The 22,233-nt window shown below is 44.1% G+C and overlaps 1 protein-coding gene across 5 annotated transcripts in view; it reads right to left on the reverse strand.

The window, feature by feature from the left end:
* The window catches only part of LOC120955729 (high mobility group protein DSP1), a 42,363-nt gene extending 21,185 nt beyond the window's left edge, over positions 1–21,178 (reverse strand). The window contains exons 1-2 of one of the 5 annotated variants that reach the window (XM_049607626.1): positions 21,027–21,178; positions 17,043–17,267 (exon numbers count right to left, since the gene is read on the reverse strand). The gene's annotated coding sequence lies outside the window, so the exon portion shown is untranslated. Of the gene's footprint in view, positions 1–17,042; positions 17,268–17,676; positions 17,770–18,083; positions 18,188–20,900 lie in introns of those variants that run through there. The other 4 variants (XM_049607623.1, XM_049607616.1, XM_049607618.1 and 1 more) reach the window with 4 other exon arrangements.
* Positions 21,179–22,233: the final 1,055 nt, after the last annotated feature.

A 22,233-nucleotide genomic window follows, 5' to 3' on the forward strand; every position in this document is an offset into this window, starting at 1 on the left:
CCATAGCCGGTCATTTTTAACACATCGATGAGATGAATGAATCCACCCCACACTGAGAATAAGCCGGACATATTACGCTGAAGTGTAACATTTTTATTATTAATTGTGTTTGTATTCAACAAACTCTTTTTTGTTTTATGATTATTTCACTTGTGTAGGGGTTTTCAGTATATTTAAATTTTGTTTTCAATTTATTTTTATGCGCCCCACAATATGAGAGCTATACGATTGTAAGAATACCAAATGAGTTCGTATAATTTTAATGTTTTTCGAACCTTTGTCATATAATTTTGTACAAATAATTTCATTGTTATAAAAAAAAACAAATTATTTTATTGTTTTATTCCACTAGAAACGCATTTTTTATTGATATTCATAAAGACTTTGAGCCTTTTGACTTCATGCGCCTCTGCATAAAAACGTATTTTCCATCCGCGACCGTACAAAATTGTTTTCCTGCAGTGGCACCCAAAGTTAAGAATGGAACAACCGTGTGCCCGGCAAGGAGGGCGAAGGTAAGGAAGAGGCACAAACAGAATTAAAAAAAGGGTCACAGGCACACAGGCTTGGAACATAGCAAGAGAATAATGGAAATATGTATACATTTCTGTCAGGTAGAAATTGTATAAAATCAACCAGCGACAACAAAATTGGGAAGGACACCAGCCGATTTATACCGGGCGGTAGAACACATTAAGGGACGACGAGCCCGGAGCCTAGACCCAGAGACGCTCATAATTTATGGCCCTGCTTTCCCTTGCACCCCTGTTGTTGCTGCTATTGCCGATTCTATCCCTTCGTACCGGTGCTTTCCTCTATCCATGTTCTTTAGCTATCCCGGATCCCCTCTCTTTTTTGTTGTACACCCCGAAAGGTTATTGAATCGGTTTTGCTGCTCTGTCAATTAGCCCTTCTCTGTCGCATGGAAGCCCACGCGCACGCACACATACACAGTCTCGCTTGTTTCAGCCCCGACGAACACGCGAGGCAACGGAGCATCGTAGAAGTAATAGGGGTTGTGGTTGTGTTCCTTGTTTTTTCTCTACTGCGTATAAAAGTATTATATGTGTGTGTGCACTTTTACGCTACAGGGTTGATGTGAGGGCTTGTGTGTGTGTCGCCTTTGTGCAAGCGTTCATCCCGCCATGGCAGCGGACAGAGAACCGGGTTCCTTCTTTTCGTTGCGCATTAAAAGAAAAAAAAATAAAACTCCAACAGGAATTGAGCAGAACGAATGGAACGCCGCGGTGTTGGGTGCGGTTTACAAGCTGAAAACCGGTTGGAAGGTCGCGCTACACTGCTCGCAGCAATCGCAAGCGTAAAGGGGAAAGAAACGGTCGCACCGGGGGAAAGCGCGCACGCGGAAGACCAATGCTTGGCTCTGTGTGTGTGCGTGAGAGAGAGAGTGAGAGAGAGAGAGAGAGAGAAAGAGAGAAAGAGAGAAAGAGAGGGAGAGAGAAAGAGAGAAAGAGAGAAAGAGAGGGAGAGAGAAAGAGAGAGAAAGGGAAGACAGCGCCCTTTTTTGTTTGGTTGCTTCACATTAGCTTACGTGGCTAAATAATAAGAAAATAATGTACGCAAGAAGCCTGGGCTGTTATTGCTTCCCGTTTGTGCTGTCGTACAAATGCGAATAAATTTGTGCCTTTTCGGCGTCTACTTCATTGGACAGGGTTAATGAGCGTTCTTTTGCATGTTTTTCGCGTCACAGAAATCACACGCATAGGAGAGCAACCCTGCAAATTAAAATTCACACTATCCTCATCTCTCCACATTTATACAAAGGGGCCTATCTGCTTGTATTCCTGAGGTAGACGCACAGAACACACACAGAGCACACACACACACACACACACACACACACACACACACACACACACACACACACACACACACACACACACACACACACACACACACACACACACACACACACACTTTCTCTCTCTCTCTCTCTCTCTCTCTCTCTCTCTCTCTCTCTCTCTCTCTCTCACGGGGTCTCTTTTTATTGCTTTGTCTGATAGTAAATGCTCTGTTCTTCTTGTTGGTGTTCGTTCCTTCGTGAGCCTGAGGCTATTAAAGGCATTGAAATAGTGTAGTAAGATTTGCTTATACAGATTATGCGTCTACCTCTTGCGAAGGCATTGAAGTACATGAAAGGGCTGAGGGTGTGGGAGTGCGAGCAAGACAGCTAAGCTAAGCCAACCCTCCCCCTGTGCCAACCCTTTGTGCACACACGGGACAGTGTTTGCAAATCTCGTCGGTACGCGGGACAAGCAATGGCGACCTCGGTTCTTTTTTTTCTCTTATGTTCGGCAATTGTAGTTTTATTCACGTTGTTGGTCTACGTCCGTTTCTAAGGTTAGCCCCTGGTGGGACAGGCTAGGGACGGTGGCCTGTTATAATATGTACTTCGTTTACGATGTGCGATGTACGAAAAAAAAACAATACAATAAAATTGTAGAGGAATTGCAGGGTTTTGTTATTGACGTACACTTCCTCTTTATATATATATATATATATATAGTATATATAGTATATATTTACTTTATATATATTTACTGATTGCTTCCCCTAAAAAGTTACACCTCTCAGGAGAGCACCGTCCCACTTCCTGCCAGAAGCTTTCAGTGGCACAAATAGACATCAAGCCATAACACAGCAATTATTGTTAGCGATCAGTTGCGATTAAAAAAAACTTAAAACGTAAAAAAAACGATGAACGCATCGCAAATTGTCATACAACTTTGCGTGGACGTTAAATACTTCCATCTGCGACGAGTTTTGTATGCGTGCGTGTGTGCGTGTGCGGCTGTGAAGGCCGGCGGTAAGGCAACATACCGACGCAATCCCGCGCTGTTTATCCCTCGTTTACTTAGGTGTGAGGGAGTTTGGTGCATAGTTTACGAACACCCAACCATTGCATTCTAGGGCAATTCAGCCTAATGGAACGGTTCTCGTTTGGCAAAACCGTTTTTTTTATACGATGCCCTGGCAGCGTGAGAACGCGCGTGTACAAGCTAAGAATTCTGTGTGTGTGTGTGTGAGTTTGTGTGTTTGCCTCACGTTTCCCCGAAAGGTCAGAAAGAGTGAGTACGGCCGTTTGGAAAGAGAAGGCACAGGGAAACAGGGGTGAATATGAAACTAAATCGTGTGCACACATACACACACGCGCGCAATCTTGCACAGGCCCTAAAACTTAACTTGTGAACCGTGCAAGAGAAGAAAATGGCAAACGGCGTCGGTTTTTTGTGTTTCTTCTTCTCCCGTGCTCCTTATTTTTCTTTCCTTTCTGCCAGTTTTGACGTAGCTGGTTCCTGTGCCTTTTGCTTTATGAGAAGACGAATAAATACGAGACATACGCCATTGTGGCAAGAAAAACGCACGAAAGAAAGGAGCAGAAGGGAAAGAAGGAGTACAGGGACGACGCTCTCGAAAGCCCGGAGAGCGAGGGGGATGAAAACGTCCGCTGGGGAGCAACGAAATACCGGAGCGAGTCATCTAATAAAACAATATAAAACGTCCACAGAAACGTTTGTTATACTAAAACATTATACTGAGAGTCCGGGGGAGGGGGGGAGGGGGAGGGAATAGGGAAGTGAAGCCGAAACGAAACAAAAACACAAAGAAGGGAAGGGAAAAGCGAACGCTCATTGAAACGGACAAATAACCGAGGATAGAGGAGAGAATAAGAAAAGCAACACAAAAATATAAGAAAATAACAAACCTTGCAGTTGAAATCACTCCTATACCCTTGAGAAACCAGGGATGTTTGGCCTTAAAGCCAAGGAGAGACGCAAACGGAAAGCAACAAAAAACCCAAGGGGAAGACGAAATGGAAAAAAACGAAACCCCAAGAATATAAAACAAAGCCGACCGTTGAAAAAGAAGGGAATGGTTACACAAACTGGTAAACGTTAAACGTTAATAAAATAGAAAAAAAACCAAGAAAAAAGCAAGAAACAAAACCGGAATAGAACAAAACAGACGCGCTGCATTTCTGCTGCTGGTGGGCAAATCGAAGGGCGCGAGTGGTTTCAGAGTAATGAGCCGTAGAAGAAGAAGACGAACAAGAAGAGGAATAAACGAGCAAAGCAAACAACATAAAACACAATCAAGTCAATTGAGCAACAGTGTCTTGGGCAAGATAGGTGTGCTGTCGACTTCAATCTCAAACATCTCCTTTTTCCTGAAATGTTTACACCAGCAGACTAAATATTTCATTCGTATTACGAAGTGTTTTTTTTTTTTATTTTTAATAAAATTTGAAATTGTTATTATTTTATTTTAATTTTTGTTCAAAAAGTTCAAGAAGCAAATTCTCGCTCAAATGCTCAAAACAACACATTAAAATAGATGTACAGTGATATCATTCATCACTTTCACCCTGTCTGACGCATCCTGAATGCAGAACGTTTAAACGGCAATCACCAAAAATAATGCACCCCAAGAATAATGAAAGCTTTCGCATCCTTTGTATCGAAAAGAGCTTCCATTGCTGTTGGCCGGCGCAAAGCTTCGCAAGCGGAACTTTTGTTGTGGTGTTAGCTTAGCAAAGCTTTAAAAAATGGGAGCTTGCACTACGGGTTAGGGTGCTTTCTTTCGTGCTCGTTACGGGCGTTATGTGCGCAAAATATTGGTGAACAATTCGTTATATCCAAAAGAATTCTTTATTGCTTTTTGTAGCTTTTCACTTGCCTAGGGAAGATGGAATTAATTACTAGTAAAAGCCAAAAACGAAAGAGTATTGTTAGAATAGCAAAGTCTCAAACGCAAAGCTTTCGAAGCTTTCGGGCGAGCTTTCGGAATAACCTGTCGAAAGATCGTTGCGTGTCAAAAAGACATATGCGTATTAACGTGAAAATAAAATAAAACTTTGATTTACGCAGTATAAATCTATTTTTTCTTGGTGAACTATGGTTAAGTTGAACTAAGCATGTCTTCTAGTTAGCTTCGGTCCAAAAGAAAAACAGAAGGTATACGCACCCATCGAATGCGCGCTTTGCAACAAAACAAACATTGTCGCAGTATGGCCTTGCTTCGTCTGCTTCATGGCTAGAGTGGTGGAGGCCAGCGGGAGTTTCGGGCCCAATTGCGACAGTTTCTTGTTCTTGCGCATGCGAGTGCGTCCAATACAAGGTTTTCCGAGTTAATTTCGAATGTAAACATTGTTTTTCGCTACAGGCAAACACTCCACATCACTCTGATATTTCATTTCCATCATAATAATTTTTAATTTCTTCAGAATGATTTTCAATACTTCAATGGTCAACGGGTAATGTGATCCGGCTTCAAATTCCAGTGAAAAAAACGATGGCAACAGACCGTCACCTCCATCGTCTGTCTCACGCCACTAACATGGGAAGGTTGGGGACGTGGGAGGTTGTAGAAGTGTATTAGAATGAAAACACACATACATGCAGACTTTCTAAGGGTGGCCTTCGAAAAGGTTCGTCTTGCGAGCCTCGAACAACAACGGAAAACAGCAAAAACGACAAAAACATTATCATTACAGGGTTTTCCAAGTCAATTTCGAATGTAAACGTTATTATTCAACGCGTGCAAGATGTTAATCCACATCAATCTGCTATTTCATTTCCATCATAATAATTTTTAATTTCTTCAGCATGATTTTCAACACGTCTCAGGCTGGATTGAGTTTGACAGTTCTTTGTGATGTGTTGAAAATCATGTGTTAAAACTGAATTTCATTTTGAAGCTGTTGAAAAACAACATTTGACAGTTGTTGAAAAACATCTAGGATGCGGTGAATAATTATGTGCACATTCGAAGGTGACTTGGAATACTCTGTAAGTTTTCCACCCGAGGTGGTCGCGATGTGTCTCGGCATCGATTGGGATTAATCCCGGCACTTTCATCCACTACCAGTCCCAACGAGAGTGAGTGAGAAGGTGAATAGCAATTCTCTCCTACAGAAAGGGCAGACCCATACCGACCATTTTGTTTTTTGTTTTTGGTTTGTTAGGGAGGCCCCGTGTACCAAAAATCGATACAGATCCAGATCCTGTGATCGGTTTTGATAATCGATGTCCATTGTCTGACGGTGACGTCACAGCCGGACATTTAAAAAAGGTCCCGCGCCGTCCGGAATGCTGCATTTTTTGCATTGCATTTCAGTTTATAAAGATAGCGAAAGGGAGAAAGAGACAGGGAGAGAGGGAGAGAGGGAGAGAGGGAGAGAGAAAGAGACAGAAATAAAGAGGAGGGGGGAGAGGGAGAGAAGAGAGAAAGAGAGAGAGATGACGAGAGGACCATAATTGCGGCGAGGTGTGTACGATAAGAGCGATAATCAATCGATATCGTTAGACAGAATCATTTTCTTGGTTGTGTGTGTCGCACCGTTTTATCGTCCGCAGAACTACAGAAACACACACACACAAACACGCGCGCGCTCACATACACATACACACTTGGTGCAAAAACAATCACCAATGGTGTAATCATCCATATACTGGTGGAAGCTAGAAAGGAACACACTCGCCGCAATCATCACATAGTTTCGGTGGGCAATTTATAAGTACAAAGTTTTAAACAACCTGCCCAGAATGAAGCGAAAGAGGGGGGGGGGGGGGAGCTTGGTTTGCGCTCGACTGTTAGTGGAATACTTTTCCATGACTAAGAGAACATATTTAAATTAGAGACGTGCAGTGCAAGCAACACCAAGCGTATCTTGCAATTGTTGGTTGGAAGCTTTTTTGTATAGTTTTACCTGAGAGCAATGAATACTCACATAAATATTGCCATGTACAAATCTTTTTGCTAATGTTAATGTTTTGCTTAGTTGGCTGACTACAGAAAGCATCAGAAGGATACGAAACGGACATAACGATACCGACCAAACGCACTGCCTCCGGACAACGATTAAAATGGGCTCATGGAATGTACGCACTCTTAGCAAAGCCGGAGTCTTGAAACAACTTGATGACGCCCTAGCTACACTGAGCATGGACCTCGTAGCTCTACAAGAGATTCGGTGGCTAGGGAACGGTGTGCACAACAGGCGTGGTAAGCAATGCTACGACATTTACTACAGCTGCCACGACCGCCACCACGTGCTCGGAACGGGTTTCGCCGTAGGTCCCCGGCTGAAATCCGTAATCATAGATTTCAAGGCTATAAACGATAGGCTATGCACCCTGCGCATGCGAGGCAAATTTTTTAATATAAGCCTCATAAACGTTCACGCCCCTACCGAAGATAAAGAGGAAGAGGAGAAGGACCTTTTTTACGGCCGCCTCGCTAGAACTATACATGCGTGCCCCAGGCATGACCTCAAAATCATCCTGGGGGACTTCAACGCAAAAGTCGGTAGGGAGCCAATGTACCGCCAATACATTGGCTAACACAGTCTGCATGAGCACAGTAACGACAATGGCAGTATATCGGTCCAGTTCGCCGCAGCGAACAATCTGGTTGTAGGAAGTACCAAATTTGCGCGGAGGGACATCCACAAAATGACGTGGGCGCACCCGGATGGCGAATCCTTCAACCAGATCGACCACGTGTTAATAACCCGCCGACGACAGTCGAGCCTGTTAAACTTCATAACTTATCGAGGAGCCAATATCGATTCCGATCACTACTTGCTTGGCTTAGTGATACGTTGTAGAATCGCCCGCCCCCGCGCCAATGGGGACGGAGAAAACACGCAGCCTCGGCTCAACACGGACTCTCTAAGGGACATTACTGTCCAACAGGAATTTAAAGCCGCTTTAGACGAGTCTCTACTACCAGAAAACAGATATGAAACTACGAGCGAGAGATGGAACGCTCTAAAAACAAAAATAATAAACTGTGCAAGAAATATACTCCCACCACGTCGTGGCAACACCAAATCTGGTTGGTTCGACGATGAATGCAGACAAGTGACCGAACGTAAGAATACTACATTCCGAGCAATGCAGCAACGGAACGGATGAACGCAACGGATGAATTACTCAACGACCAGTTAAACGAACAGCTAGAAGCGCCACTAGCAGATAGTGTCATGCTACTGCCACCTAGCATAGAAGAAACACGAAAGGCTATCCGTTGGCTGAAAAATAACAAGGCACCCGGAACCGACGGAATTGCAGCTGAACTGGTCAAGAATGGAGGTGCACGACTAGAAAACGAGATTCATCAAATAGTTACTGAGGTGTGGGATAGCGAATCGATGCCTTGTGATTGGAATCTCGGCATCATCTACCCCGTATACAAAAAGGGAGACAGGTTGAACTGCAACAACTACAGGGGTATTACGGTGTTAAAATATTCTCCCTGATCCTTCAGGATCGCCTTGTCCCGTACGTCGAAGAGATAGAAGGAAATTATCAAAGAGGATTCCGAGACGGAAAATCAACCACTGATCAGATCTTCACCATGCGGCAGATCTTGGAGAAGATGGCTTAATACAGAAACGACACATACCATCTTTTCATAGACTTCAAAGCCGCATACGATAGCATAGCCAGGGTAAAACTGTACGACGCTATGAGCTCATTTGGAATCCCGGCCAAACTGATAAGGCTAGTTAGAATGACTATGACCAACGTCACATGCCAGGTGAGGGTGGATGGAAAACTCTCAGGACCTTTTGCTACCACCAAGGGTCTGCGCCAGGGGGACGGGCTTGCCTGTCTCCTATTCAACTTGGCGCTAGAGAGGGCCATCCGCGACTCGAGGGTGGAGACTACCGGAACCATCTTCTATAAGTCAACCCAGATCCTGGCATACGCTGATGATATAGACATCATTGGTCTGCGGCTCTCCTATGTAGCAGAAGCCTACCAAGGGATTGAGCAGGCGGCAGAGAGCCTCGGATTGCAGATAAACGAGGCAAAGACCAAACTGATGGTGGCAACATCAGCGGACCTACCAATAAATAATCCGAATGTACGTAGGCGTGATGTACAGATAGGTGAACGCACTTTTGAAGTCGTCCCAGAATTCACCTATCTGGGGTCAAAGGTCAGCAACGACAACAGTATGGAAGCTGAGTTGCGCGCAAGGATGCTGGCTGCCAACCGGTCATTCTACAGCCTGAAAAAGCAGTTCACCTCAAAGAACCTGTCGCGACGGACGAAGCTGGGACTATATAGTACCTATATAGTACCAGTACTCACATACGCCTCTGAGACATGGACACTGTCCAAATCTGACGAAGCCCTCTTAGCCGCGTTCGAAGGAAGATGCTCAGAAGGATACTTGGCCCCGTATGTGTGGAAGGACAATGGAGGAGCCGATATAATGACGAGGCTATACGAGATGTACGGCGACCTCACTGTCGTACAGCGTATTAAGCTCGCCAGGCTCCGGTGGGCTGGACATGTTGTACGCATGGAAACGGACGACCCAGCCCGTAAAGTCTTTTTAGGCCGTCCACAAGGACAGAGAAGGCGTGGTAGGCCCAAATTGAGGTGGCAAGATGGCGTGGAGGCGTCCGCCATTAAGCGGCCTTAATGGGATAACGGACTGGCAGACGAAGGCGCGAGACCGTGAGCGGTTTCGGGCACTCCTGAGGCAGGCCAAGACCGCAAAGCGGTTGTAGCGCCGGATAAGTAAGTAAGTAAGTAATGTTAAACAAATGAATGCCAGCTCAAAGAAGGCAGAAAGAATGCGATTTGATTTCATAACCGGCAATACATTATAACTGAACACTTGTGTCACGGCACCAATCGGTTGTCTTACAGCGCCAAATGGTATAGGTAAAATTTGCGTAAAAAATCCTAAGGCATTCAAACGAGATACCGAGAGCAAAAAGCGTACGACGGCAGTGAGCCAAAGCAGACAAACAAAAACAAGCACGCGCGCGCGCAAAATCCAGCGGAATGTTTATTTCTGTACCCTTCCAACCGGAACAACAGTAACAAAAAAAGCTCTTGCACGGGTTAGCATTAGTGCAGGCACCAACACGCTGTTGAATCTACACGTGGTCGGGTTGTTGTTGTTGGTAATAACACAAACCCCTTCCTTAAAAGCCTGCTTGTACGAACGTCACCCGAACTTTGGCGTTAACTTTGGCGTAAATTCGATTTCAGCCACACAACCCTATAATCTTTTGACAGGAAGTTTACACTCTTCCATACAAATCAAGTGTAAACTTTTTGAGTTTACGCCTCGTGTGACGTCCGTATTAGATGGTAGCATGATGGCGCGGTGGCGCGTTCTGTATGCGCTAGCAATTTACACTCATCCATTCCCGTGCGTTTCTCAGTCCTTCGTTAAGGTTTTGCGCGAGTTAAAAGATGGCTAACACACAGAGAGTCAAAGGAAAGGAGAGGGGGTCCTACGTGGAATGGCGCGCATGAATCGCAAACAATTCACATCTATACATCTACCCGAGCAACCAAACATATCGAGACAATTTCACGCCGTGAAGCGTAAAAAAATAACCAAAAACAACATGGCTAAAACATTTCACGCCTAAATGTATATACCCAGCTGTCATCCTGTATGGTGCGATGACATTCGATGAAATGCCAAATTTTTCACGTGCCCACCCATGGCGTGAAAATATTCGCCGTGAAACTGATTGTTTTTGTAAGGACCTTTCATCTAATATCCAGTGCTGCAAAATGTCATGAGTATCACGAGATTTTCACCAACGAAAACAATGAACATATCCGTGGTAGCTTGATGCTCATTGCTGATAGTCAATAAAAGTTCGCCATGACATGCTGAACACGACATGTGAATTTTTGAGTCCAACGCGATACTCTGACTGACAAGCTTAGCTTAATGCCGGCGCAAGCATTATCATGATTTTTTTTCTGGCTGTGAACAGTGCTGCCAAATGCCACTGTTTCAATCATCAACACTCATGACTGAAACGAAATTCAAATCAGATCACGTACACAACTGAGATGATCAGTGACTATAATCAAACAGTTGGAAAATCAATCACATGCTTGGTGACATTTAGTTTAGCACCCAACTTTTGATCACTCACGTGGTCACGACATTGTTGTCGGCGATAATCGCGACATTCTTAGAATATACTTGGCGCGTAGGCTCTAGCAACAAAATGAGCATGCTTTCTCCCTCTATCTGTTTTGATTATCTGTCGGGTCAAACAGTGCGAGAAACCATGCTCATTTTGTTTCTTGGAACCACTCGCACGCAATGCATATCTCCCGTGACCATCGCGATGATTACCGACTGAAAATGTCGCGACCACGTGATTGAACACGAGTTGGTTGCACACAATGTCACCACCAAGCATGCGATGGTCGCACCAACTGTTTGAGGCTCGCCTTTGATCTTCGCAGTAAAGCTCGTGACGCTGAGATGATTTTGTTTCAGCCAGAATTTGTCATGACTATGGCAGTGACATTTTGCAAAATTATTCACAGCAAAAAAAGTCGTGATATAGTGACTGACGAAGCGATGGTCGCAAACATGTCATGAGCATGTATTAGTCACAGCAATCGTTCTGAGTATCACCTCTGATTGTCACAATTGAGTACGTGACGCTGATATGGGTTTTGTTTCAGTCAGATTTTTTTATGACATTGATAGTGACATTTCGCAGCACTGCTAATATCATAGAATGTCATGGAATATGGCTTCGTGCTTCACGGCGCGACGCCATTTGGTGGGAAGTTTAGTTACACGGTACCGCATCCCAAAATGTGGCATCATAAACGTGCACGATGCTAATGCTACTAGCTCTCCAACCGCGACAGCCGTAAGTTTTGTGCGGTCGGTTGGTTGTTTTGTTTATAGAGACTTTGACTCTCGCGACTGCATTAATCTCTCAAGTGGTGTCTGGTTTGGTTTGTCCACTGACATACTGCTTTTATTCGTCAAGTAAAAGAAAGAGGCGGCTGAGTATAAATCGTGTTCTTCCCGCCGCGATACGCGTGCTGTTGTCAGTATTTGCTTTCTCGTTGCCTACATTTGGGCGCGCACAAACGGCTATTGCATAGTTTTAGGAGGGTAGACGCAGAGACAGAAAGCGAACCTTTCAAAATTTGTTTACATTTTCTACCATAACAAAGGCTGTTTTCCCAATTGTTTACGAGGTCGTTAAAATTTTGTAAAACGAGAATAGGGAAAAAATACAACTACAAAATAATACACAAAACATTGACAGAACCAAATTGATCGCTCTACCACTTGTGCTCCATCATTGCGGACATTGTGCTACAGAGGTGGGGCTCAGCGTTCATGTGTCTGGTTTTGTTTTGTTTCCAGAACATAATTGTTTTAGTCGCCGCCAACACCATGACCACCACTGTGCAGTGTAATGCTAGGGTTAAAATCACGCTCCCGCATGAACATGCACACAGGTCGGGAGGATAGTGTGTGGTTTTAGTGTGCTTGGCACCGCAGCAGGTGCCACATATAGAAAAGGGTAGGCAATTATTTCAAACATAATGTGTGGAATGTTTGTAATTGAAGGAGGAAGTCGTTTCTCTATATTCTGACTGTAGGGGAAAGCGGGGTAAAATGTGCATGTTAAGCAATTGACTGAATATTCCTTTGAATATGCCACAAAACATAATTGTTCTTACATTATTGTATGCCTACACCATGTATCTATGGATTAAAATTGCCACCTATAAACTATAAAATAAATGCCGACGTTTTACGAGAAGCTATTTTGACACGCGGGCCAAAATGAGCATATGTAAACAAACTGTGAAACGTCAAAACACTGGGACAATATGGACCACAACAACTGCGCTTAGGTAATGGTCCATGCTTTTGCGAACGTTTCTTGAAATGTATTTTCGTTATATCTTATGTTTTGCTGGTCAGGAAAGCCCTTAAAATTCTTCCAAAAATATGTTATCAAAATTAAAACAGTTTTTACACGTTCAAATCTACTAAATCGAATCTTTTGAAGCGGTGCCTGTTATCATTATTGAGGCGACAAATAAAACACCATAGCCTCACTAAGCGCCGTATGTTAAAAGCATCTACCCATTTTGCCCCAAGTGTAACCGCCCATTTTGACCCACGCAAAGCATGTTTATTAAATCGCCTTGCTTTCTTCATTAAAAATGTATAGAAATATCATATATGTAAAAATATATCATGTAAAACTTCTACGCATCCCTGTGAAACTTACATCAAGCTTAGTTTCCAAGTGGCAAAAATTACATCAATATGCTACTAAACCTAATTTAGCATTTTTCTTGGTTATTTGTTATGTAAGGGTTATGACACTTACATGGTGTTCATAGAACACTCTAATGAATACATCTTGAGCATTGGAAAGAATCTTTGTAGTCAAATAATGCTTAAATAGAGGGTGTCCATTTTGCCCCACATTCCCATTTTGCCCCGCTTTCCCCTACACTCAGAGTCAAAGTAAGGATATTTCCGTTTAAGGATTGTTTAAAACACACCGAATGTTTAAGGATGGTGGTGGCAAGAATGCGCGTTGGTTTAGAACTACCTGCGTGGAGTAATTACTACCAAAACATGTAAAACACCAATTGAGAGAAAACTATTGACTGTAGTCAGCACTTCAACTCAAGACTCATCTTATAAAACGTCTAAATAGTCAAAAGAAAAACAGTGTTTGGACATCTGTAGACTTTGTTTCGGCAAACAAAATTGTTCGGGCTGTCCACTGAAGCAGCATTCCAAGAATATCAGAATATTTTTTTTGTGACATACTATCATCTCTCTCTCTCTCTCTCTCTCTCTCTCTCTCTCTCTCTCTCTCTCGCGCGCGCGTCTGAAACTAGAAAATGGCTGCCTAAATGGACGTTTGGAAATTTATGAGTGCCATAGCACGACTATGTACAAAAACATTGGGACATGGGGCCATGTAGCCAAGCAGTCACAAAAGTCAAAGTCATCTACACACACAGGCACGAAACAAAAGGGAACAAGAACGCACTCGAAGTTTGCCCATTAGGCGAAACGGCACTATATACTACCGTAGCTGTCGTGCCTACTGCGCGCTACTACCACCAAGCCCAAGGAGAAGTCCAAGATGTCCTCCCCTAGCAAGGAGATATTCGTATGCGGGGGCGAACGGACATTTCTTCGGGACCGTGACAACAACCATACACCAACGTGCGCAAGTACGTACTGCTACATGTGTGTCTGCGTGTGCGTCTGTGTGTATGCGTGGAAAGAGTTGATACGCTCTCTTTTACTGTCGAGGAGATGCAGTCTACCACCGGAATATTACGGGTGAGTCTATACAGGATTTTCTAAGTTAGCTTCGAATATAAACATTGTTATTCACCGTGTGCAAGATGTTAATCCATATACATCTAATTCTTCATTTCCTTCATGACAATTTTTAATTCCTTCAGCATGATTTTCAATACATCAAAGGTTAACGGATGATGATATCCGGTGTCAAACCCCGGTGAAAAAACGATGGTCACATACCATTGAAGTGTTGAAAATCATACAAAAGAAATTAAGAATTATTACACGCTTTTCCAAGTCACTTTCAAATGTAAAAAATGTTACAGGGGTTCCTAGTCAGTTTCGAATGATAACATTGTTTTTCACCGCGTGCAAGAGCTAGACCTTCATCCCTTTCAAATTGGTACGCTTATGTAATAAAAATGCATCAAACTACATGTGATACTAGTTTTGAAGATGTTGTACAAATCTTGATGATATGCTGCTTCAAAACCGGACGAAAAAAAACGTTGCTAATAGACCCATGAAGTGTTGAAAATCATGCTGAAGAAATATAAAATTATTATAATGGAAATGAAGTATCAGAATGATGTGGATTACGTTTTTTCACGTAATGAAAAACAATGTTTACATTTGAAGGTGACTTGGAGACCCCTGTATGATGATAATGAAATAAATAAGTGATGTTGAATAACATTTCGCACGCGGTGAAAAACAGTATTTACATTCAAAAGTGACTTGGAAAACCCTGTAAGGAGATAAAATGAGCAGCGCTGGCAATAGCATCGTTTGATTTTGGGGTCGTCTTCAGGGAATTTCATCCAAACTCGACAGCACGGGAATGAGACAAAGAGCACAAAGGGGACGATAAAGCAAGCGGGAAAATTTCCTGCCTGCGCGTACTCCAACATCCTCCGCTGTGCTTTTCCTGTGCTTTTCATGTCGGTAGCAGTCATCGGAAATAAAGGTTTTGCCTTTGACGATGGGATGGGGACAAAAAGGAAAACAGAAGAAGGACTCCGTGGAAGGATGCACGCACCCTTGATTATAAATATGAAAGAGAATATTGAGCGCAAGAGAGATAGAAAAATAAAAAGAAGGAGAACAAGAGAAAGAGAAAATGGGATTGGAAAAAGGCTTCGTTATACTTTACAGTGGCGGAAAAACAAAGCGCACCAACCAAGCGCACACCATTAACCACAACGACATCCTTGTTTTCCACCCTCCATCATATTTGCACCACTCCTGGCCTACGAGATCTAGCAGAGGAAAGTTCTTACTTATCCCATTCTCCTCCCCATCCGTTCCTCACACCCCCCCCCCCCCCCCCCCCCACCCAAAAACCTCCAACAAATTGAGCGGCAAATTGCGAAAGGCAAAGTGAGACGGACGTAAGCAATAGCTCAGGAAACTGCCAAGCCTATGGCCCCTTCCTTGCCGCCAACCTCACACCCGTAGAACGACCAATCGCAACCTACACGACATTTCCCGGCGATCCATCAAAACGTCCTATCCGACCCTTCCGGGTGAAAACTCAAGATGAGCGGCGATGAAGGAAAAATCGGAAAACGCACACGCACTCACATTCACGAGACACTGACTGTGTGCGTATATACGCGTGTGTGCTTGCATGCGTACCTGCGCGCGCGCGCGTTTGTGTGTGTGTGTGTGAGAGAGAGAGTTTTCTCTAGTCCACCTTCATTTTCTTTCATCCTTATCATTTAATCTTTAAGTCAATGACTTTGAGTAAAACAGTGATAGGGAAATGTGGTGAAAACGGTGGCCATGGTAGTGTGGTAGCAAAGTGTACGAGCGGAGTTGACCATTTGGCCGACGAAACAGTCAGGAATGGGCACAGGAAGCATAACTTCCTTCGTACAGGCTTGTCCATAACGAATCTCCATCGGCACGGTCGTAAAGTTATCCTATAATTATCTCCCTCTTGCTCTTTTTCCGTATGTTTCTCTCGTCTCTCTCTCTTTTCTCTCTCTCTCTCTCTTTCTCCCTCTTTCTCTCTTTTTCTCTCTCTTTCTCCCCCTTTTCGCTATCGCTCCCTATTGATATCGTTTACTCCCACCATTTGTGAGGCCAAACACATTTCCCTCAAGTTTTCCACTCTCCGGCATGCATCCGACGGGCCGCTTCTTACTTAGATTTTACTTAGCTGTATGCAGGGAAAATGTCTGTGCGTGTAGGATTATGTACGATAGGCTGTGGGACATCGTATTCGAAAATTTCATGCACTTTAATACTTCCAGATGCGTGGCGAAAAATCAACAACAACACCGTCACCGGTCACTTCCTTTCTGTCCATTTTCTTCGTTGGTTTTACTTTCATTTGTCTTGAGTGGGGAGAAAGAAAACTGTAAGAGGAAAATTTGCATTCAATTTTTTTCACCTTGACTGTGAATGGAAATTGTGTAAGAGGGTCAGTCATTAAAAAAATCGGTGACGGGTTCACCGCAAAGCAACCTTTAACCCGAGTGGCCTATTGGCGCTTTGGTTCGTCCGTCCCGGAGCGATTACACGGCGAATTTTAGATTTTGACAGATTTATAATTTTGACAGTTACATTTGTACCGATTAGCAGGCATTTTTGGTACGGCCAAACAATTGAAAAGTTTTCAGCAAGGAAAGGAAAAGCCACTATCGGGCGACAAATCTGTGCGTCAAAGCGGATTTGAGTTGAGCGATTGGGCAAACACGAAACGATCAGGGAAGCGACACCAATACCTAGTATTATTAATTTCATTACACGAGGAAAAAAACAATAATATCATGAAGAAGGAGAATAATCAACCACATTACAAAGAGTAAACCAGAGGACAACATCAAACCCAAAAACGGAAAAGAAACAAACAAATAAAAAAAAAAAACAAGTAAAACAATACGTCGGACAAACACTGCCCTGTTCTTTGCACTTACCATCATCATTTTGAAGCCGGTTGGTGGGTGGTGGTGGTCTGTGATAGGGGTGACTGGTTGTTTTTAACTGCGTACCGCTTTAAACTCCTTCTTCGCGCTCAGCCGGACCCCTTCGCCTGCGTCTTCCTCGTCTCTCTTTGCACACACACACACACACACTTGACAGACGGCGGCGTAGCGCGCGCCTGCTGCACTGCTTTCTCACTTACTCTCTTTCACTTTTGCCTGTATTGAAGAATGGATAGGCCCGTCTCCTCTCGCGCACCCGCACACACAAGCACGCGGGTGGTAAAAGGAAACGGAAGAAAATGGGAGGGGGATGGTGAGTTGATTACACACGCTCGCACGAACGCACGCACGTACTCGACTGCGTCATGGTACGCGCCGAAACGGGGTACACGCACACGCGTATGTGTATGTGTGTGCGCTGGAGCTGGGTTATGTTGGTTGTGGGCAGTTGAATGGTGAGTTGCTGGGCCGTGTGTGTTGTGGCACTGATTGGTTCACGCGGGCAATGATGTCTTGTCAATTGTCACCTTATCACCGGGTTGGAGTTTCGCCGTGGAAAGTGTGGTGGGGGAAAGAGTTGGGGATTCACTGTATTACACTTTTTCTCACACGCACACACACACACCTTTGTGACTCAATATTTCCAACCAGTAGATCAAAACATGGAATGGGCGGGGTAGGGGGTGATCTCCTTACGATACAAGATTGCTAAATGGTGCTGCCGAGAAGGGTGAGGGGGAAAGCGGTTATTTGCACGCGACAATTGTGGAAATGTACACACACACGCACGATACTAACACAGTCAGAACAAAAAAAAAACACAAGCACACACACGTGCGCACCAAACCGGTAGAAAGGGTGGAGAGGTTTGTGATGGGAAAGGCGGGAAAATCACAGAACCGCTAAGGTCAGTAGTTTCGGCAGTTTCGGCTAACGTTTGACAAAAACACTTTTATCCTCGATTAGAATTCGATAGCAATGAAAATGGTGTGATGGTGAAGTTCACGAATACAAAACAATAAGGCACTTTACCCCCTGGTGCACCACACACATACACGCACACAGAGTCGGATGATGAGAATGTCTTTCGGTTTACACCGTACACGGGGACCCCAGCGGAAGAGCTAAAAAAACAACTACAAAAACTGAATCTCCGGAGCTAGCCCCTTCGGTGGTTTGCTCCCTCAATATCTCTCTCTCTCTCTCTCTGTGTGTATCTTTCTCTGTCTCTATCTATCTTACGCTCTCTCTCTCTCTTTCTTTCTTCCTCTCTCTCTCTCTCTCTTTCAATCATTTATCGCTTCACGGACGCTGTACATTCACTTTTGGGTACCGTGCGGTTGTCGGGGTTTCGGTTTCGGTTCGTTCGGTAAGTTCTTGCGATCGGCCATTTCGCTCACACTTGCTGTTGTCAACGTGCGCTTGCCTCGGCAGCACTGCAAACATGATACGCTCTCGTTTTTGCTTCTTTCGTTCGCTCTCTCTCTCTGTCATGCTTGTGCGACGCTCTATACGCTCTTGTTGATCGCTTCTGGTGCACGCAAATGTTTGTTTAAACATTGCGTGTGTATTGCTGGGCTCACAATGAGGTGTGTATGTGTATAATAATATATTATATATATATATATATATATATATATATATATATATATATATATATATATATATATATATATATATATATATATATATATATATATATATATATATACATATATATATATATATATATATATATATATATATATATATATATATATATATATATATATATATATATATATACGATTTTTATATATATATATATATATATATATATATATATATATATATACATATGTATACTTATGTATACATATACATATGTTACTTATATGTGTTGTATTATATGTGTTACTTTTTTCGCATCCCTTGTTTTGACACAAGCGTTCGCTAGTCACGCTCTTGCAACGCACTAACACCCACACACACATTCGTTGTGCTAACAGGTGTAGGTGCGGTGGAGGTGGTGGTGTTGGGAAAGAGTGGGTGGCAAAGCACAATACAGCATACGCATACATAAGAAAAAAAAATATATACAATAATTTCCCAGCTTTTTCGCTTTGCTCTTATCTCGTGCGAACAAGATGAGTCTCAACTACACAAACACACACACACACACACACACACACACACACACACACACACACACACACACACACACACACACACACACACACACACACACACACACACACACACACACTCTTGTTTGTTTGTTTGTTTTTCTTCATCCTCTTTCTTACAAGTCGGGAGTACAACAAATTAAAATTGAAGTAAAGGAAGATAGGGTAGGACGCACTAGTTCATCTGACAGTATCCTAGTAAATCCCTGTCGCCTGCATTTGGGGGTGAGCGCAAGTGGGAAAGGGAGGGAAGATGGAGGGAAAACTCACTTTCTCGCTATATTTCCCAGCCACGGAAGCAATGGGGAAAAGGAGAAAATGCGCGCAATGCAACATTAAAACATTTATGAGTAAAAGGGGTGAGGTAAGTGCGGATGAGTGTCGAGGAAAAGTAGAGCTGCAAACGCCGTGCGTGCGTGTTTCCAAGCAAGGAAGGACGTAACCCGGATGAGGGGAGGGGGCGTATTAGTCAAGATAGGATGAGAAAAATCGGTGAGCTGTTGTCATTTGATTTCCTGTCCTCTCTTTTCCCCCCTCATCCTCTCCCTTCTCTCTCTCTCTCTTCTCTCTCTCTCTCACACTATCTCACTCGCTCTCTTTTTCTCTTTCTCTCTCTGCCTCTAGCATGCGCGTGCTCCTTGTGTAATTGTACAGATCCTTTGTTAGACGACGCATATTAACTTGCACTTATCAAGGGAAGCTCATTTCCCTTCACTAACACCAAAGTAAGGAGAAGTAGGATAAAAAAGAAACTAAGGGCCGAGACTGGGAAATAAAATGCGGAAATGTTTCGATTCCGATTGGAAAGAAATTTGAACTAAAGCAGACCAACGACCAACTCGATCCCCATTGCCGCCATTTACAAGCACTGCTAGCGAGACCGCCAGCGTCTGAGATTTCTTCACGCAAGGTATCGCGAAAATGTTTCACTAGGTTTGATTGTTGGCAAAGTTTTGTTGCTTATGTTGTGTTGCTAGCAGACCCCCCCCCCCCCCTCGGACCCTCGATGGCGAAGGCAAGGGTAGCGATTGTTTACAAGTGGCGGTCGCAGGTTTGTGCGGTATTGCACAATTTCCCGTTTTTTCCCAAAGTAGTTGTATCACTGTTTGGTTCTTTATTTTTGTTTGTTTGTTTTTATTTTGCTTTTCTTCCCTTCTTCCGATTTCCACTGCCTACGATTTTACGTTTCAGCTTCTTCCCACCCCACCAAACTCTCTCTCACACACACACACACACACACACACACACACACACACACACACACACACACACACACACACACACACACACACACACACACACACACACACACACACACACACACACACACACACACCACTATCTAAAGCCCTGGCGAGTGAACTTGGGTCACTCCTCTCTCCCCTGCACACACACACACTTGGCGACTTGTGTTTGTTTGGCTTTTTTATTGTTGTTTTTGTTGTTGTTGTTGTTGTTGTTGTTTTATTGTTGTAACTATTTCCACCACTTTTCTATTACTATGTTCTCGTGTCTTTGTTTGCCCTGTGATTGTATGATGCACTTTTTTAACAGTCAGTTCCGCGCGGTTTTTTTTTGCCAAATAGTTGATAGTTTGGCAGGGTTCGTCTGCCGGCGTTCGCTCGCTCGTGTGACGTTTGCGGGTTGATATGTTTGTTTGTTTTATTTCGTTATGTGCTTGTACTTGTAGTTACTCAGCAAGCAATGTGCACGACACTACTCTGCGTCTGCTGCTGCTTGGATGCTGTTTGCTCGTACTGCTACTGGTATTGCCACTGCTGCTGCTGCTGCTGTTGCTGCTGCTTCTCACCTCAGACTCACGGGCTCGGAGATACACACACCGGACCGGACCCGGGGAGAAAAACCGACAGGACACACTAACTGTGACGGTATATATCGAGCCGTCTGCTCCGGTACTCTTCCTCTCCGGTCCATTGTCGTCGGCGTGCGACGGCTTCGTTCCGTTCCGTGCGGGGCCGACATTGGCGCGTCGTGTCGCGCACATACGGCGAGCGCGCGCGTGTCGAATCATCACATACGGGGGTGGTGGGAGATGGTGGTGCTCACCAAAACCACCAACCCTCCTTTTCCACAGCCTCAATCACCCTTGTCTTTTCTCCTTGCTCTTCCCTCCTCGCATTTCCTTTCCTTCTTTCAGACGCATTTCATGTGGCTGCGTTTGGGCTTGCGCTTGACAGCCGGGTGACGTGCGACGTGACACGGACCACCTCCTCTGCTCACCCCCTCGGCTAAACACCCGCTTACTCTACGTACTCTCTACGTACTATCTCTCTCTCTCTCTCTCTTTCTCTCTCTCTCTCTCTCTCTCTCTCCTATTAGGAAGCATTAGGGAGAAGATGAACAACAGCAACAGTGCGGTGATATAACCGGGCACTGTACGGAGTGCATAGCGATAGTGAGAGCGAGAACGAGAGCTCTCTCGCTCTCATTCGCTCTGTCGCATCGCTCTCGATTTCTTCTTCCCTCTACCTCTCTCTATCTCTCTTTTTCTCTTTCTCTCTCTCTCGTTCATGCTTGCGCTCTTTTGCGTTCGCTCATTTTAATATTTGTTGAAAGAGGAAGGAATAAAGGGCGAGGAAAATACACAAGCATTTCGGTTGGGTACGCGGTCACCGCGCTGAAAGGCTCGTTGCGTGATACACACTCACACACAAGCAATGTACGTTCCGGCGAAGGGTGGAAGTGTCGTGCGCGCTGTGTAGCGCATACCGTACCAGAGCAAAGGGAAGAAGGGAAAGCAATTTTACAATCACCCTGTCTCCCCCAGCACTCTTATACGAGCGGCAACGTTTCTACGCGCTAGAATCGGTATGGGTGTTGTTCCTTACGCGCGCGTGTGTGTAATGCGTTTTCTTCCGTTTTCTTCTCTTCCCTTTTGAGTTCGCTTTTCTCATCGATGATTCCGGCTCGAATCTTTATATTTTCGGTTGGTGTTGTTGGCTGTAGGCTGTTCTTCGCTTTCGGATTGATCCCGCGTACCGTCGAAAATCGCTTTG

This window comes from Anopheles coluzzii, chromosome X (genome assembly GCF_943734685.1).
Source record: "Anopheles coluzzii chromosome X, AcolN3, whole genome shotgun sequence".
NCBI lineage: Eukaryota > Metazoa > Arthropoda > Insecta > Diptera > Culicidae > Anopheles > Anopheles coluzzii.